The sequence below is a fragment of the Macaca fascicularis genome, chromosome 10 (assembly GCF_037993035.2).
Source record: "Macaca fascicularis isolate 582-1 chromosome 10, T2T-MFA8v1.1".
Lineage (NCBI taxonomy): Eukaryota > Metazoa > Chordata > Mammalia > Primates > Cercopithecidae > Macaca > Macaca fascicularis.
Window position 1 is genome coordinate 38,745,738 of NC_088384.1, and position 6,763 is coordinate 38,752,500.

Below are 6,763 nucleotides of genomic sequence, written 5' to 3' on the forward strand. Positions count from 1 at the left end.
CCGAAACACCACCGCTTGTCTTCCGGACAGTTTTACGGCAGAGTGTTTGGCTGGCTTGCTGAAATTCATTCTACATAGAAATTTAGGATGTCAGCTTCTGGCCTCATGGACTCTGAGCTGAGGAGTCCCCTGGTCTGTCTATCACAGGACCGTACACGTAAGGAGTAGAAAAACCGCAATGTTCAAAATCAGTAATTTTGTGATCCAGAAATACGCGGATTCACCCAAAACACGGAAACTTTTACAAATTGTCTTAGTTAGTCCTGGTGTCTGTGTCAGTGATTCTTTTAGGTTTGGACCTTGACCGAGAGAATTTCCAGTCGGTCTCTCGTCTCTCGTCTTCGGACAGAAGTTCCAGATGATCCGATGGCTGGGGTCTTAGGCTGTGTGCCCCCAGGGGCCCTGGTCGATTAGTTGTGGGGATCGCCTGGAAGGGCGCGGTGACCCACTGTGCTGTGGGGGCCTCCATCCTTCCCCCTCCCGCCTCACCCTCCAGGCGATCCCAATTCATTCCGGGCTGACAGTCTCATTGGCAGACGTCGGGCATCACCTAGCGGCCACTGTTACTCTGAAAATGGAGGCCTCAACAGAGGAAGGAAGCTCAGGCCGCCTGCGCACAGCCTGGGGCAACTGTGTCTTCTCCACCGCCCCCGCCCCCACCTCCAAGCTCCCCCCTTCCTTGTTGCCTAGGAAATCGCCACTTTGACGACTGGGCCTGAGTGACCTTTGATCAGGCAGCATCAATCAATGAATCAATCAATCAATCAATGTAAATACAATACAATACGATACAATACAATTGTACGGGCGCGGTGGCTCACGCCTGTCATCCCAGCACTTTGGGAGGCCGAGGCTGGCAGATCACCTGAGGTCGGCAGTTCGAGACAAGACTGACCCACATGGAGAAACCCCGTCTCTACTGAAAATACAAAATTAGCCGGGCGTGGTGGCACATGCCTGTAATCCCAGCTACTCGGGAAGGGAAACGGAGGCAGGAGAATTGCTTGAACCTGGGAGGCGGAGGTCGCAGTGAGGCGAGATGGCGCCATTGCGCTCCAGTCTGAGCAACAAGAGCGGAAGTGCGTCTCCAAAAAAAAAAAAAAAAAAACCAAGAAAACAAACCAAAAAGCAAGCAAGCAAGCAAGCAAGCAAGCAAGCAAGCAAACAAACAAACAAAAAAAACACCTTTCTCTGTGAAACTGCTTTTGTCGTGTGTGTATTCGTCTCGCAGAGTTAAACCTTTCTTTTTACTCAGCAGGTTGGAAGGGTTTTTTGGTTGAATCTCTCTGTGTACATTTCGGAGACCCTTGTGTCGTATGGTGAAAAAATCTTATGTTTTCAGATAAAAACGAGAGAGAAGGTCTTCATGAAACAGCTTTGTGACGTGTGGATTCATCATACCGAGTTAAAACTGCCTTTGGATTCAGCAGTTTGGAAGCAGAATGGACATTTGGGAGCCCATTGGGGCCTGTTGTGAAAAACCGAGTATCCCCACCAGAGAAATAGAAAGAAGCTCTCTATGATACTGCTTTGTGATGTGTGGATTCATGGCACCGAATTACAACTAATTTTTGATTGAGGAGGTTTGAAGCACTCTTTCTGTAGAATCCGCGAGTATACCTTTGGGAGCCCACTGAGGCCTAGTGTGAAAAACCGAATATCCCCAAATAAAAACTAGAAAGAAGCTGTCTCTGAAACTGCTTTGTCGTGTGTGGATTCATCTCACAGAGTGAAACCTTTCTTTTGATATACCAGGTTGGAAGCGGCCCTTTTGTAGAATCTGCAAAAGGACATTTGGGAGCTATTCGAGGCCTAGGGTGAAAACCAGGAAACTGTAGATAAAAACTAACAAGAAGCTATCTGTAAAACTGCTTTTTAGCGATGTGTAGATTCCTCTTACTGAGTTAAACCTTTCTGTTGATTCAGCAGATTGGAAGCATTTTGTTGTTGTTGCTGTTGTTGTTGTTGTTGTTGTTGTTGTTGTTGTTGTTGTTGTAGTAGTATTTTTTTCTTAATATTTTTATTTTTTTTAAGACAGACTCTCACTCTGTCCCCCAGGCTGGAGTGCAGTGACACCATCTCGGCTCACTGCAACCTCTGCCTTCCAGTTGAAGGGATTCTCCTGCCTCAGCCTCCCAAGTAGTTGGGATTACAGGCACCCGCTACCAAGCCCGGCAAATTTTTTGTGTTCTTGGTAGAGATGGGGTTTCACCGTTTTGGCCAGGCTGGTCTCGAACTCCTGACCTCAGGTGATCCACCCGCCTCTGCCTCCCAAAATGCTGGGATGACAGGCGTGAGCCGCTGCACGCGGCCGATTGGAAGCAGTTCTTTGCAGAATCTTCGAAGGGACATTTGGGAGCCCTTTGTGGCTCCTGGTGAAAGTGAACATCCCCAGAGGAAAAGGAGAAAAACTGCTGCTGGTGAAACTGCTTTTTGACGTGTGGATTCACCTCGAACGGATAATTCTTTTGAACCAGGAGGTTGGAAACACGCTTTCCGTAGAATCTGTGAGGGGACATTTGGAAACCCATTGAGGCCTACGTTGGAAAACAGACTATCCACAGATTAAAACCAGAGAGAGGCTATCTGTCACATTGATTTGTGATGCGTAGATTGATCTCTTAGCGATACACCATTCTTTGGATTCATCAGGTTAGAAACACTTTTTTTGGGCAGTCTCTCTGAATGGATTTTTGGGAGTCCCTTTAGGCCTATGGTGAATCACCGAATATTCCCAGATGAAAAATAGAAAGAATGTATTTGAGAAACTGCTTTGCGATGTGTGGACTCATCCTAAAGAGTTACACCTTTCTTTTGATTAGGCAGGTTGGAGACACTCTCTTTGTAGAGATTCCAAAGGGACATCTGGGAGCCCTTGAGGCCTACGGTGAAAAACTGAATATCCCCAGACAAAGACCAGAGAGAATATGTCATTGAAACGGCTTCGTGATGTCTGGGAGCTCTCTCTCTCTCTCTCTCTCTCTCTCCCCCCCCCCCGCTTGTCTCTCTCCCTGTGTCCCTGTGTCTGTCTTCTGTCTTACTCTCTTTCTCTGCCTGTCCTTCTGTCTGTTGGTCTCTCTCTCTCTCTCTCTCTCTCTCTCTCTCTCTCTCTTCCCCCCCGTCTGTTTCTCTCTCTCTCTCTCTGTCTGTCTGTCTCTCTCTCTCTCTCTCTCTCTCTCTCTCTCTCTCTGTTTCTCACTGTCTCTCTCTGTCCGTCTCAAAAAAAAAAAAAAAAAAGGATAGATACATGCATGCATGCATGCATACATACATACATACATGCATACATGCATACGTACAATTAAAAATTTGAAATAAAATAAAAGGAATAACTAGGCCCGGCGCGGTGGCTCAAGCCTGTCATCCCAGCACTTTGGGACGCCGAGGGTGGTGGATCGCTGGATCACGAGGTGGTCAGACCAGCAGGGCCAGTATGGTGAAACCCCGTCCGTCTCTAGTCAAAATACCAAAAATTAGCCGGGCATGGTCGTGCGCGTCTGTAATCTCAGCTACTCGGGAGGCCGAGCTGAGGCAGGAGAATCACTTGAACCTGGGAGGCGGAGGTTGCAGTGAGCCGAGATCGCGCCACTGTACACCAGCCTGGGCGAGAGAGGGAGACAACCTCTCAAACAATTAAAAATAAAAGTAAAAATGAAAGTAAAATTAAAAATTAAAAAAAAAAAAGAAAAGGAAAATGAAATAATTAAAAAGTGAGTTTCCGGGAAAAGAGGGAAGAAGAAAAAAAAAGAAAAAAGAAAACAGTCCCACAGTGACATAAACACATGCCTCTCGCCTTTCGAGGCGTCAGTGATGCTACGAATGATGCGCAATTTTTTTTTTTAACTTCCTTTTATTTTATTATCATTTATTGTTTGACACGAGCCTCGGAGGCCCTCCCTCCCTCCCTCCCTCCGTCCCACTCCCTCCCTCCGTCCCACTCCCTCGTTGCCCACACAACTTCAGGAGACAGACCCTGGCTGGGCCAGATTGTTCTTCTCTTTGAGCAGTTGTTTCCCTGACTTTCTTCGTGTCTTTAACCCGTGTGGACTCTTCTGCTCGGATTTCAGAGATGGCAGCTCCACTTCAGGCCTTGTTGTTAGTGGGGGCTTTCCTGATTCTCCCCACATGTAGTGAAAGCAGGTAGATTCGCCTCGCCTCGCCTCGCCTCGCCTCGCCTCGCCTCGCCTCGCCGCCTCCTCCTCCTCTCTCTCTCTCTCTCTCTCTCTCTCTCTCTCTCTCTCGATTGCTCGCTCGCTCGCTCGCGCTCGCGCGCTCTCTCTCTCTCTCTCTCTCTGCTGCTTTCTTGCTTTTTCTTTCTGTCTCTTTCTCTCTTTCTGTCGTGCTTTCTTGCTGTCTTGTTATCTTGCTTTCTTGCTTTGTCTTTCTTCCTGTCTTTCCTCTTTCTTTTTTTTTTCTTTCTTCTCTCGCCTTTCTTTCTCGCTGTCTTTCTCCCTCTCTCTCTCTCTTTCTTCTTTCTTTCTGTCTTTCTTTCTTTCTCTCTCTCTTTCTCTCTCTCTCTTTCTTTCTTTCTTTCTTTCTTTCTTTCTTTCTTTCATTTTTTTTTCTCTCTCTCTCCCCCAGCCTCTGAAAGTGCTGGGATCACAGGCGTCAGCCACCGCGCCTGGCCTATTTGCTTATGTTATGTTACCTTATTTTTTATTTATTCATTTTTATCTGTTTATTCATGTGTATGCATATAAATTTTTTTCTATTTTAATGTAGTTTTATATGTTATACCTATATACAAATGTAAGTACTTATATTGATATTTGTCTTCTCTTCTCTTCTCTTTTCTTCCTTTCTCTCCTTTAGGTTTTCCTTCCTTTCTTTCTTTCTCTGTTTCCTTCTTTATGTTTTCCTGCCTGCCTGCCCGCCCGCCCGCCCGCCCTCCCTCCCTCCCTCCCTCCCTCCCTCCCTCCTTCTCTGTCTGGATTCAGGAAGAGCCTACGCATTCTGTGTCTCCCTGTGTCCTCAACGACCCGCGACCGAGTCCTTGCTTGTTGTTTCTCCCACCGAGATGCCTCTCCGAACATCCACACGCCGTGGGTTGTCTTCTGACTGTGTCGCGGTCCATGCAGAGACAGGGTTTGGGGACCGTTTCTGTGGGGTTGGGGTACAGGGGCTGCGTTTTCGGCCTCGGGATAGCGTCTCTCGACTCACGGTTTCGGTTTTGCGGTCCGCGGGCCGGCCTGCCATCCGGATCTGTCTTGGTGACGTTCGCGACGGTTGTCGGACTCCATCTGGCGGCCGCTTTTATATCGTTCCCTTGGCTTCCGGAGCTGCGGTGGCAGCTGCCGAGGGAGGGGACCGTCCCCGCTGTGAGCTAGGCAGAGCTCCGGAAAGACCGCGGTCGTCAGCCGGGCTGTCCCGGTCGCGCCAGAGCTCTGGCGCGTCACTTGTGAGTCAGAGCTCAGGCGTGCAGGCTTATGTGGGGAGAGGTTGTCGCTGCGCTTTCGGGCCAGAGCCGGGTGTGGGGCTGCCGGGGTTGGTCGACCAGCACGCCGCGGCTCCCGAGGCCTGACCCGCGACCCGCGGGGACCCACCGGGCTTGGGGCGGGAGGCTGGGGACACCCTTCCCGGCCCGGTCGCGGGCCCGCGCGCATCCTGGCCGTCTGAGGCAGCGGCCGAATTTTTTCTCCAAGTCCCCGTGGGGAGCCGGGGACCGTCCTGCCTCGTCCCCCGGGTGCCGGGGAGCGGTCCCTCTGCCGTGACCTGTTGTTTGCAAGTCCCCGTGGGGAGTCGGAGAGCGCTCCCTGAGCGCGCGTGCGGCCCGAGAGGTCACACCTGGCCGGCCTTCGGTCCCTCGTGTGTCCCGGTCGTACGAGGGGACGGCCGAAAACGCTTCCGAGTCTCGCTCTGGAGACTCGGGCCGGCCCCTGCGTGGCACGGGTGGCCGGGAGGACGTCCCTGGCCCGGCGCTGCTCCGGCGTGTGTCCTGGGGTCGACCAGAGGGCCCTGGGTGCTCCGTGTCTGGCTGCGATGGTGGCGATTTTGGGGACAGATGCCCGTGTCGCGGGTTCCCTGGGCCGGCGGCGTGGTCGGTGACTCGACCTCCTGTCTCCTGGGGAGGTATATGTTTCACTCCGAGCCGGCATTTTGGGCCACCGGGTTATTGCTGACACGCTGTCCTCTGGCGACCTGTCGCTGGAGAGGTTGGGTCTCTTGGATGCGTCGCGGGTCTTCGGCCTCCCGGTGACCCGGCTAGCCGGCCCTGCTCGTGCTTGAGCCGCCTGCTGGGGCCCGTGTGCCCGGTCTCTCATGCATCCGAGCGTCCCAGCTCCCGGTGCCGCCTTGGGTCCGGGTCTCTGACCCACCTGGGGGCGGCGGGGAAGGTGGCGCGGGCTTACCGTGCCACCGTGCGCTCCCCGCTGCGGGCACCTGGGGCGGCCGTGACAACCCCACTCCCGCTGGCTCCGTGCCGTGCGTGTCAGGCATTCCTCGTCTCTGCCGGGTTGTCTGCCGCCCCTGTCCTGGGGCTGGGGATGGCCAGGCTGATCTGCTCGCTGGCCTCTGGGGAGGCTGTGGCTGGCCGGCCGACCCTGCTCCGGGGATGCTTTCCCTGATCGATGTGGTGATGTCACGCTCTCCCGGGCCGGGACCGAGCCGCGACGGGCGAGGGGCGGGCATTCGTGGTGAATGAGACCCGTTCTTCTCGTCCCGCCCGCGGGGTTTCCCCCGTCTCCCATCCCCGCCTGTGGGCGGTGCGTTGGGAGGCACTGGGGTGCGGAACCCGGCCCGACCTCGCTGTCCCGACCCCGCCGCC